The following is a 13,287-nucleotide window of genomic DNA, read 5'->3' as shown; positions in this document are numbered from 1 at the left end:
CCTAACATAGTTGTCCTTTGTAACTTCTTTCGCGTGACATGAATGTTCAGATCCGTAAGATTCAAAACAATAGTTTGCTATTGACATGAAAACAATAATACTTCAAGCAAACTAGCAAGGTAATCATGAACTTTCGAAATAACAAGGCCAAAGAAAGTTATCCCTAAAAAATCATATAGTCTGGCTATGCTCCATCATCCCCACATAACTAATTTAAATCATGCACAATCCCGGTATTGGCCAAGTAATTGTTTTCGCACTCTTACTTTCTCATACCTTTTATAAGTATCACGCAATACATGAGCGTGAGTCATGGATATAACACTATAAGTGGAATAGAGTGTGGTGGTGGTTGTGAGACAAAAAGGGAGGAGATGGTCACATTGACTCGGCGTATCAAAGGGCTATGGAGATGCCCATTAATAGATATCAATGTGAATGAGTAGGGATTGCCATACAAAGGATGCACTAGAGCTATAAGTATGTGAAAGCTCAAAAGGAGAACTAGTGGGTGTGCATCCAACTTGCTTCCTCACGAAGACCTAGGGTAATTTTGAGGAAGCCCATCATTGGAATGTACAAGCCAAGTTATATAATGAAGATTTCCACTAGCATATGGTGGTGATGAAACGAGAGGCTCTCAATCATGAAGAACATGGTGCTATTATGAAGCACAAGTGTGGAAAAAGATAGTAGCATTGTCCCTTCTCTTTTTTTTATTTTTTTTATTTGGGCTCCTGGGCCTCTTTTTTTTTATTTGGGCTATTTGGCCTCTTTTTTTTATTTCCTCACATGAGACAATGCTCTAATAATGATGATCATCACACTTTTATTTACTCACAGCTCATAGCTCAGAACGATGATGACTCTATTGGAAATGCCTCCACAGTGTACCGGGATGTGCAACGATCTAGCTTGGCGTATGACGTTGAAACATCTCGCTAGCTATCTTACGATCATGCAATGGCAATATGAGAGTGACGGCACAAGTCATGAGACGGAATGGTGGGAGTTGCATGGCAATATATCTCGAAATGGCTATGAAAATGCCATAATAGGTAGGTATGGTGGCTGTTTTGAGGAAGGCATATGGTGGGTTTGTGCACCGGCGAGAATTGCGCGGCACTAGAGAGGCTAGCAATGGTGGAAGGTGAAAGTGCATCTATACCATGGACTCACATTAGTCATGAAGAACTCACATACTTGTTGCGAAAGTTTTTATTACTAATCGACACAAAGTGCTAAACACATATTCCTAGGGGAAGGGTTGGTAGGTGTTAACCATCGCGCGATCCCGACCGCAACACAAAGGATGACAATCAATAGATCAATTATGCTTCGACTTTCTAACATAGCAGTTCACCATACGTGCATGCTACAGGAATCACTAACTTCAACACAAGTATTTCTAGATTCACAACATCCTAATATAACTCTTAATATTACCAAATCCATGTCTCAAAACTAATTGAGAGGAATCAAAACTTCTCTTTCTACTCAATGCACATGAAGAGGGAGGGTTTTGTATCCTCTTTGGGTACCTATCACCTTTGGGGACTACTTTCATAGCACAAGCCAACTACCAAGTCACGCACCGCCGTGCTCTAAAAGATCTAAGTGAAGCACAAAGAGCAAAATTATCTAGCTCAAAAGATATAAGTGAAGCATTATGAGCATTGTAGGAAAATCACGATGAGTGCATGTCTCTCTCAAAAGGTGTGCATCAAGTATGATTGTGACACAACAAAAAGAAAAGACTCCTTTGATACAAGACGCTCCAAGCAAAACACATATCATGTGGTGAATAAAAATATAGCTCCAAGTTACCGATGGATTGAAGACGAAAGAGGGGATGCCTTCCCGGGGCATCCCCAAGCTTAGGCTTTTTGGTGTCCTTGAATTTGGCTTGGGATGCCTTGGGCATCCCCAAGCTTAGATCTTTCCACTCCTTATCTCTTTGTCTATGAGAACATCATCCAAAACTTGAAAACTTTACAACACAAAACTTAAACAGAAACTCGTGATAACATTAGCACAAGAAAAAAAACTACCACCTCTTTAGGTACTGTAGCAATCTTGATTTCTATTTATATTGGTTTTAGATTACTGTATTCTCACTTTTCCATGGCTAGTACCCCCGATACTATCCATAGTTTCATCAAAACAAGCAACCAACTCAACAAAAGCAGAATCTGTCAAAAACAGACCAGTCTGTAGCAATCTGTATACTTCGTATACTTCTGGTACCTCACAAATTCTGCAAAATTACGATTGCCTGGGCAAAAGGCATATCAACCAGCAACAAAAAGAATCAACTCAAAAGCTTTTTCTGAATAAAAATGAAAAATAATCTCGTGAGCGAAAAGTTTCTGTCTTTTTCCAGCAGGGTCAAACAACCATCACCAAGACTGGTATAAAGGTTTTGCATGGCTCAGACACAAAAAGAAACACAAAAGACACAATCACAACAGAATTATGATGGTGTGGACGCAACAAAACAGAAAGAAAAGGATAAATTCGTTAGGTTGCCTCCCAACAAGCGTTATTGTTTAACGCCCTTAGCTAGGCATAAGGTGATGGAATCACGTATCGTCGTCTTTGGTGCTCAAACCATAAGTAGCCCTCATCATGGATTCATAAGGCAATCTTATTTTCTTTCTAGGAAAGTGCTCCATGCCCTTCTTTAAAGGAAATTGAACTCTGATATTTCCTTCCTTAATATCGATGATAGCACCGATAGTCCTTAGGAAAGGTCTACCAAGAATAATAGGGCATGTAGGATTGCAATCAATGTCAATCACAATGAAATCCACGGGTACATGGTTCCTATTTGCAATAATAAGAACATCATTGATCCTTCCCATGGGTTTCTTGACAATAGAATCCGCAAGATGCAAATTAAGAGAACACTCCTCAATCTCATTAAAACCCAGAACATCACATAAAGACTTTGGAATCGCGGAAACACTAGCACCCAAATCACACAAAGCATTGCATTCATAGTTTTTGATTTTGATAGTAGGTTCCCACTCATCATGAAGCTTTCTAGGGATAGAGACTTCCAATTCAAGTTTCTCTTCAAGAGATTTTATCATAGCTTCGACGATATGATCGGTAAAGGCTTTGTTTTGGCTATAAGCGTGTGGAGAGTTTAGCATGGATTGCATCAAGGAAATGCATTCAATCAAGGAGCAACTATCATAATTGAATTCCTTGAAATCCAAAGTAGTAATTTCATAACTACTCAAAGTTTTAATATCTTCTACTCCACTTTCAATGCTTTTAGCATCAAGATAGATGGACTCCGAATCATTGGTGCGTTTTTCAACCAAGGTGGATTCATATCCAGCCCCATCATCATTAGGTTTGACACAAGTAAACAAAGATTCAATGGGAGTCACACCAAGCACTTTACGATCTTCGTGATTCTTATCACGAGAACGCGCCTTTTTAAGCCATTCATGTCTATCACGAATTTGGGTGGTTCTTTCTTTGCTCTCACTCGTGGAAACACATATAGCTTTCAAAGTTTCATCCATATTGATCTTGGAGGAGCACATCTAACTTTCAAAGCATCAATATCACTAGACATTCTATCAACGCTCCTAGCCAAATCGTCAATTTTGAGTAGTTTTTCCTCTATGAACGCATTGAAAATCTTTTGTTAGTTAATGAACTCTTTGATATTACTCTCTAGATCAGAGGGTAATCTATTGTAATTTCCATGAGTATTGTTGTAGGAGTTGCCAAAGTTATTAGAGGAGTTACTAGGAAAAGGCCTAGGAACATAGTTTCCTCTAAAAGCGTTGTTGTTGCCAAAATTATTCCTACCAACAAAATTAACGTCCAAGCTAGTGTTGCTACTCTCAATCAAGGAAGACAAGGGCATATCATTAGGATCTAAAGGAGCAATTCTACTAGCAACCAAATTCATTAACTCATCCATCTTAACACTCAACGAGTTAATTTCTTCTATAGTGTGTACCTTCTTACTAGTAGGTGACCTTTCAGTGTGCCACTGAGAGTAATTCGTCATGATATTATCTAGGAGTTTTGTGGCTTCTCCTAACGTGATTTCCATGAACGTTCCACCGGAGGCGGAGTCCAAGATGTTTCTATAAGCGAAATTCAAGCCAACGTAGAAGTTTTGTATAATCATCCAAAGACTCAAGCCATGAGCGGGACAATTTCTAATCATTAATTTTATTCTCTTCCAAGATTGTGCAACATGTTCATGATCAAGTTTCTTAAAATTCATGATATCATTACGGAGAGAGATAATCTTAGCCGACGGAAAATACTTGGATATGTAAGCATCTTTGCACTTATTCCAAGAATCAATACTCTTTTTGGGCAAAGACGAAAACCAAGTTTTTGCTCGATCTCGCAACGAGAAAGGAAAAAGCTTCAATTTAATTACATCATTATCCACATCTTTCTTCTCTTGCATATCGCAAAGCTCAATGAAGGTATTAAGATGGGATGCGACATCTTCACTAGGAAGGCCGGAGAATTGCTCTTTCATAACAAGATTCAACAAAGCGGCATTGATTTCGTATGACTCCGCAGTAGTGGTTGGAGCAATCGGAGTACTAATAAAATCGTTATTGTTAGTATTCGGGAAGTCACAAAGTTTGGTGTTTTCAGTCATGGTGACTTCAACAAGCAAGCAAGCACAAAAGCGAACAAAGAGCAAGCGAGAGAAAAGGGCAAACGAAAAGGGAAAATATTTTTTTGTAATTTTTTGTTTTTCAGAAGTGGGGGAGAGGAAAACGAGAGACAAAAAAGGTAAATGCAAGAGATGAGTTTGCGACACTTACTTGGATGAGTTCTTGACTTGATCCTCCCCGACAACGGCGTCAAAAATTCTTCTGCTACGACGACAGAAATCTTCTCTCGTCTCTTGAGCTTGCGTTGGTTTTTCCCTTGAAGAGGAAAGAGCGATGCAACACAGGAGCAGTAAGTATTTCCATCAGTTTGAGAACCAAGGTATCAATCCAGTAGGAGAATCTCATCAAGTCCAGAGTACGTGCACAAACACAAAAGAGCTTGCACCCAACGCTATAAAGGGGTTGTCAATCCCTTCAATATTGATTGCAAAGTGAGATGTGAAGGCGGAAAGTGCAACAAAGAAAAAGTGTAAGGCTGAAAATATGGTGTGAAGTAGACCCGGGGGCCATAGTGTTCACTAGAGGCTTCTCTCAAAATAGAAAATATTACGGTGGGTGAACAAATTACTGGCGAGCAATTGATAGAACCGCGCAAAGTCATGACGATATCTAAGGCAATGATCATACATATAGCATCACGTCCGAAACAAGCAGACCGATACTTTCTGCATCTACTACTATTACTTCACACATCGACCGCTATCCAACATGCATCTAGTGTATTGAGTTCATGACGAACAGAGTAACGCCTTAAGCAAGATGACATGATGTAGAGGGATAAACTCAAACCAATGATGAAAACCCCATCTTTTTACCCTTGATGGCAACAACACGATGCGTGCCTCGCTACCCCTTCTGTCACTGGGTGAGGTCACCGCACGGTATGAACCCAAAACCAAGCACTTCTCCCATTGCAAGAATCATAGATCAAGCTGGCCAAACAAAACCCACAACTCGAAGAGAATTACAAGGATATGAAATCATGCATAAGAGAGATCAGAAGAAACTCAAATAAGATTCATAGATAATCTGATCATAAATCCACAATTCACCGGATCTCGACAAACACACCGCAAAAGAAGATTACATCGTATAGATCTCCATGAAGATCATGGAGAACTTTGTATTGAAGATCCAAGAGAGAGAAGAAGCCATCTAGCTACTAGCTATGGACCCGTAGGTCTATGGTGAACTACTCACGCATCATCGGAGAGGTCATGGTGTTGATGAAGAAGCCCTCTGTATCCGAATCCCCCCTCCGGCAGGGCACCAGAACATGCCGCAGATGGGATCTTGCGGAGACAGAAGCTTGGGGCGGCGGAAAAGTACTTTCGATGATCTCTTGTTTTTTTCTGGAATTATTGGGAATATATAGGCGAAAGACCTAGGGAAGAGGTGGCCCAGGGAGCCCACAAGCCTGGGAGGCGCGGGCCCCCTGGCCGCGGCTAGGGGGCTTGTGGGGTCCCTGGTGGCCCCCTGCCTTGGTTCTCAAGTTTCCCGATCTTCTTCTGTTTCGAAAAAAATCTTTTTGGAAGTTTCGTTCTGTTTGGACTCCGTTTAAAATCCTCCTCTGAAAGGGGTCAAAAACACGGAAAAAACAGGAACCTGCACTTGACACTGAGTGTTGGAAATATGCCCTAGAGGCAATAATAAAATGGTTATAATCATATTTCCTTGTTCATGATATTCGTCTATTGTTCATGCTATAATTGTATTAACAGGAAACCGTAATACATGTGTGAATAAATAGATCACAATGTGTCCCTAGAAAGCCTCTAGTTGGCTAGCTCATTGATCAATAAATGATCATGGTTTCCTGATCATGGACATTAGATGTCATTGATAACGGGATCACATCATTTGGAGAATGATGTGATGGACAAGACCCAATCCTAAGAATAGCACTAGATCGTATTGTTCGTATGCTAAAGCTTTTCTAATGTCAAGTGTCTTTTCCTTCGACCGTGAGATTGTGCAACTCCCGGATACCGCAGGAGTGCTTTGGTTGTATCAAACGTCACAACGTAACTGGGTGACTATAAAGGTGCACTACGGGTACCTCTGAAAGTGTCTGTTGGGTTGGTACGAATCGAGATCGGGATTTGTCACTCCGTGTGACGGAGAGGTATCTTTGGGCCCACTCGGTAGAACATCATCATGAGCTCAATGTGACTAAGGAGTTAGTCACATGATGACGTGCTACGGAACGAGTAAAGAGACTTACCGATAACGAGATTGAACAAGGTATAGGTATACCGACGATCGAATCTCGCGCAAGTTCTATACCGACAGACAAAGGGAATTGTATACGGGATTGATTGAATCCTTGACATCGTGGTTCATCCGATGAGATCATCGTGGAGCAAGTGGGAGCCAGCATGGGTATCGAGACCCCGCTGATGGTTATTGGCCGGAGAGGTGTCTCGGTCATGTCTGCCTGTTTCCCGAACCCGTAGGGTCTACACACTTAAGGTTCGATGACGCTAGGGTTATATGGAATTGTTATACGAGGTTAACGAAAGTTGTTCGAAGTGCCGGATGAGATCCCGGACATCTCGAGGAGCTCTGGAATGGTCCAAAGGTAAAGATTGATATATAGGATGGATGGTTTTGGACACCGGAAATGTTTTCGCGTCACCGGTAGTGTACCGGGACCACTAGGACCACCGGAAATGGTCCCGGGGGTCCACCGGGAGGGGCCACGAGGCCCAAGAGGTAGCATGGGCCAAAAGGGGGAGGGCAACCAATCCAAAGTGTGCTAGTGCGCCTCCCACAAGAGGCCCAAGGCGCAGGAGGGAGAGAAGGGGGGGGGAACCCTAGGCGCTGGTGGGCCTAAGGCCCACCTAAGGGGTGCGCCACCCCCTCCCCGTGCCCTGGCCACCGCACCTCCCATCTGGGGGGCTGCCGCACCACCTAGGGGGGAAACCCTAGGGGTGGCACCCCCTCCCCTCCTCCTATAAATACAGAGGGGTTTGGGGCTGTTTTGCACACGGTTTCTTGTCCCCTCGGCGCAGCCCTGCTCCCCTCCTTCCTCCTCCTCCCACGGTGCTTGGCGAAGCCCTGCCGGGAGACCTCGTCTCTCCATCGATACTACACCGTCGTGCTGCCGGAGATCTTCCCTAACCTCTCCCTCCTCCTTGCTGGATCAAGGTGCAGGAGACGTCACCAGGCTGCACGTGTGTTGAACGCGGAGGTGCCGTGGTTCGACACTAGATCGGAATCTCACCGCGATCTAAATCGCCGCGAGTACGACTCCATCAACCGCGTTCTAGCAACGCTTCCGCTTAGCGATCTTCAAAGGTATGAAGATGCACTCACCCCTCTCTCATTGCTGGTCTCTCCATAGGAAGATCTGAATATGCGTAGGGAAAATTTTGAATTTATGCTACGTTTCCCAACAGTGGCATCCGAGCCAGGTTTGCCATGCGTAGATTCTATGCACGAGTAGAACACAAAAGGTTGTGGGCGATGATTTGTCAATTGCTTGCCGCTACTAGTCTTATTCTTTTCCGGCGGTGTGGGATGAAGCGGCCCGGACCGACCTTACACGTACGCTTACGTGAGACTGGTTCCACCGACAGACATGCACACGATGCATAAGACTGGCTAGCGGGTGTCTGTCTCTCCTACTCTAGTCGGATTGGATTTGATGAAAAGGGTCCTTATGAAGGGTAAATAGCTTTGGCATATCATCGTTGTGGCTATCACGTAGGTAAGAAGGCGTTCTTGCTAGAAACCCAAATCAGCCACGTAAAACTTGCAACAACAATTAGAGGACGTCTAACTTGTTTTTGCAGGGTTTGACATGTGATGTGATATGGCCAAAGTTGTGATGTTGCATGTATGATGTATGAGATGATCATGTTATTGTAATAGGTTTCACGACTTGCATGTCGATGAGTACGACAACCGACAGGAGCCATAGGAGTTGTCTTAATTTATTGTATGAGATGCAACGTCATGTGCTTACTACTTTTGCTTCATTGCTAACGGTTAGCCATATTAGTAGTGATAGTAGTAGTTGGCGTGACGAATTCACGAAGACACGATGATGGAGATCATGGTGTCACGCCGGTGACAATGATGATCATGCGATGCCTGAAGATGGAGATCGAAAGAGAAAAGATGATAATGGCCATATCATGTCACTATATGATTGCATTATGATGTTTATCATGTTTTTCATCTTATTGCTTATAACGACGGTAGCATAATAAGATGATCGCTCTTCAAAATTCGAGAATGTATTCCCCTAAGTGTGCACCATTGCGAAGGATCGTTGTCTCGAAGCACCACGTGATGATCGGGTGTGATAGATTCTAACCTTCGCATACAACGGGTGTAAGCCAGATTTACACACGCGAAACACCTAAGTTGACTCGACAAGCTTAGCATGTACAGACATGACCTCGAATACAAGAGACCGAAAGGTCGAACATGAGTCGTATGGTTGAATACGATCAACATGAAGTTGCTCACCATGATGACTAGTCCGTCTCACGTGATGATCGGACACGGGTTAGTCAACATGGATCATGTATCACTTAGATGACTAGAGGGATGTCAATTTAAGTGGGAGTTCATACTTAATTTGATTAAATGAACTTAATTTTCATGAACTTAGTCTAAAAGTTGTCTTTATAAATATTGTAGATGGCCAACGTCAACCTCAATTTCAACGCATTCCTAGAGAAAAACAAGCTGAAAGATGATGGTAGCAACTATGCGGACTGGGTTCGCAACTTGAAGCTTATCCTTGAAGCAGCTAAAAAGGCTTATGTCCATGATGCGCTGCTAGGTGAACCTCCCGCTCCCGCAGCAACCCAGGTACTTGGCAATCTTGTGATGCAAGGTCTCATGGAGACTGTAGAATCTCATCACGAAAATGAGCAGGCTGGACAGAGAGGAGTTGATGAGCACGGTTCTGGCCACCTTGGACAGCCGCCGGCCCTGCCACGGTTCAATCCGGTGTTGGAGCCTAGATACCGTCGGCCTCACGTCACTGATGGAGAGGCGCGAGTCACTAATGGGAATCCCTGGGTAGGAGTAGGGGGAGTGCCCAAGTTTGCAGTTAAGGCGGTCGACGATGTGTTGGGCCTCGTCGGGCTGGTAGCCAAGGATCATCACTTCACTTTTGTCAAAGTTGATCTTGAGCCCGAACATCTGCTGGAAGCAGAAGAGAGGGAATTTGAGGTTGATAATATCATCCTCCGATCCCTCCACCATGATAATTGTGTCATCAGCATATTGTAGGAGAGAAACCCCTCCCCCTCCTACGTGATGAGTAAAAACACCATCAATATGGCCGACCGCCTTGGCTTTGTCTAGAATGGTGGCAAGGGCGCCGACCACTGTTGGGGATATTATCCTGTCAAAGAAACCCGGAGTTTTTCCTCAGCGGAAGCCCTGGCGTCTTGTTGTTGTGCCGGATTTTTCTTCATGCCACTCAAGTATGAGTCAGCTTGGCCAACAGATTCCTATACAATCAAACAAGATGGATATGTTAGCTCAAAACTGAGCTGCCCATAGGGTTTAATCGTCTGGTCTCAACTCTCAAGCAGATTGCAAGCAATATACTTGACACTTGGGGGCTAATGCATGTTAGTTTTCTTTCAAGTTATTCACAAGACCCGGCTCATCTTCAAGAAGATGACCGACCCTTGGGGGCTACAGATTGAAGTTTCAAGTTATCTACAAGACCCGACTCATCATCAAGAAGATGACCTAGCCCTTAGGGGCTACAGGTTGAAGTTTCAAGTTATTCACAAGACCCGGCTGATCTTCAAGTAGATGACCCGACCCTTGGGGGCTACAGGTTGAAGTTTCAAGTTATCTATAAGACCCGGCTCATCTTCAAGAAGATGACCCGACCCTTGAGGGCTACAGGTTGAAGTTTCAAGTTATTTACAAGACCCGACTCATCTTCAAGAAGATGACCCGACCCTTGGGGGCTACAGGAGGATATAAGGGATGACTTATTACACAACGGCATACCTCGTATCTCTTCTTCATCATATTTACCAAACTGGCTTCCATGTCCCGGCTCATGGAGAGACGGTTCAAATATCCAACATGCAGTTCTTCAAAGTTTAGTTTTTCAATATTGGGAAGCTCTAGTTTAGCTTTCCCTTTTTCCACTTCGGTTGGAGCACCTTTGGCAGTATGTTTAGCCAGCACATTGAAGACTGGCGTGGCGTGACCCGTCCCAATAATTACAACGGTTTCTTCTTCAAGCATAGCATCTTTGGTTGTCTTTGGAGGACTCGACGGGTTGAGATCATTTCTCTGACTCGCTTCCATGGCCATATCGCCAACTTCTGTCAGGTTAACTTGGACGTCAGGAAGATCGTCCATAATGTTCCCTTCAGGAAGCTCGGTATGAGTGTCAGCAGGTTCAACTGGAGCTTCAGGGATAGAAACATCTACTTCCTCCACGTAAGGCGCTTCACTATTGGGTAGTGACCTCCCAGTTTTCCTTTTCTTAGCTTGAGCCCTGAAAAGACGAAAGGTTGAGCCATATATAATGAAGTATAAAGTACCGAAGTAAGTGTTGGATATACAAATAAGGATGTACCCTGGGAGACGAACAATAGGTAGCAATTTTGAAGATGTTGAGTCGCCCAATGAAGGAGGGGACACCTGTTAAGGTGAAAGCTTGTAAAGTTTGAGTAATCAACAAACAGAATTCATTTGACAACGAAAGAAGAGTTAGGATGAAAGGCACCTCAGTGCGGCGTTTACGACCGGAGGCTTTCTCGGGCAAACCCGCCATAAGATCACCTGAGGAGCTACGGGTGTGGCGTTTTGGTGTATATAGAGCCGTCTTCAAAAAGAAGTTAGGGTCCAAATAAGCATCCGGATGAGTCATAGAAACCTTTCTACAAACCCGCCTTGGAGGTCATTCCAAGGAAATATTTGAGTCAGAAGAGATTGAAATTACCTCGGCATCCTCAACATCACTCTCAACGTCATCTTCCTGAGATTGAACTGAATAGTTAGAGTGGCACGCGTCAAAATAAGGGGATAGATCGGACATTTAACTCATATAGCTCTTCAACATTCTAAGACTCGCCCATATCTGTTTTGTTCTTCTTTTTTTCTTCGGGGCAGTTTTAACCTTTTTGATGGGCGGCTTCGCTGGTCTCCGCTTCCAGAAGGGCGAGTTTTTCTACGGCAATATATAAAAAAGTAAGTTCTTCAAGGAATAAAGGAAATAACAAGTAAGGTGAGTTATGGCTAAAGGTATCTACTTCAGGAGCCGCATTCTGGATGCATAATGGCTTCAGACCAGTCTTTGAACATACTTCTTTGGGCTCGCCACATAGCTTCTTCACAATGCTATTGATTTCCTCAGAGTCAAGCATTACATTTGTGAAGCGTTGTGCATTGTTTAAGTCGTCATCATACTTGCACATCAATCCATCCCGATGGCTTAAGGGCATAATGCGCCACTCCACCCATCATCGGATCAAGTCAATTTCGGTCAAGCTGTTGGCATTCAACGCTCTAAGTTTCGACCAGACAAAAGTATGGGTGGCTTGTTCTTTCGAGGTCAGTGAGCCGGGAAGTTGGACATCCATTGGAACACATTCTTCTCTAAACCCTGGCAGAGGATTTTCATCGGCACGTGCGGTATTCTTACAATAGAACCAAGTTTTTCCCCAGCCCCTGGGGTGACTGGGTAGGGTGACGACAGGAAAACCACACTCACGCCGCCTCTGGATTGTAACTCCGCTGAGTTCTAAGCTGGGACCATCTGCCCATTCTGTGTGGCGGTTCAAGTAGAATAATTCCCTAAATAAGGGAACAATGGGTTCTATCTCCAAGTCTGACATAAGTTGCTAACTAAGTTGGGGCCCAGATCTTGAGGGTGAAGGTTGTAGAAATGGAGGGTGTCTCGAATGAATTTTGACCCTGGGGGAGAAAAGCCTAGTTCAAGATGATCGGTGAAGACTACAACCTCTCCTTCGGCGGGTTGAGGTCGTACTTCTCCAGCGACGGCTCTCCATCCGATCACTTCCTTAGAAGACAAGACTCCTACTGATACACACCGCTGGAGAGCAGTGTCACCAATTTCTGAGGGCAGCGAATCACATTTTGATGGTTTTGACATACTCACAGATTCAGGAAGGAAACGAGCTGCATGAATACGTTGGCGGGTTATCTCGATGAATGGACTTGTTTGAAGAAGCAAGGGGTTCGAGAAAGAAATAATAAGGTAGTTTGCAATGTTTGAGTCGCCTTAACGTAAAAGCGGTTCATTGAGATGGCGAGTTACAAATATATCAAAGAAGACGATACGAAGGTGAAAAGGCTTACGGAGGAACCATGATTTCAGATTCCACTAAGTATTGGACAAACAGTTTTCTACCGAAGTGTGCGAAAATACAGATCTTCCAATGGTTCGTGAAAAAGAAGTTTAATAGTTCTGGGCAACAGTAAAATATGGAGCAGCAACACCTAGTTATCACATGGGTCTCACGAAGCATCTAGGAAACGTTATACGGGAATCGGATCCCTACATCTACCGCAATCTATCACCGGATAAAGTTTCGTCAAAGAACTAAGCAGATCTACAATGGCGACGAACACAAGATGAACCCTATGAACTCTATTG

Source organism: Hordeum vulgare, chromosome 3H (assembly GCF_904849725.1).
Source record: "Hordeum vulgare subsp. vulgare chromosome 3H, MorexV3_pseudomolecules_assembly, whole genome shotgun sequence".
NCBI classification, from domain to species: Eukaryota; Viridiplantae; Streptophyta; class Magnoliopsida; order Poales; family Poaceae; genus Hordeum; species Hordeum vulgare.
The sequence above is the reverse complement of the archived record's forward strand: the minus strand, read 5'-3'. Positions refer to the sequence as shown.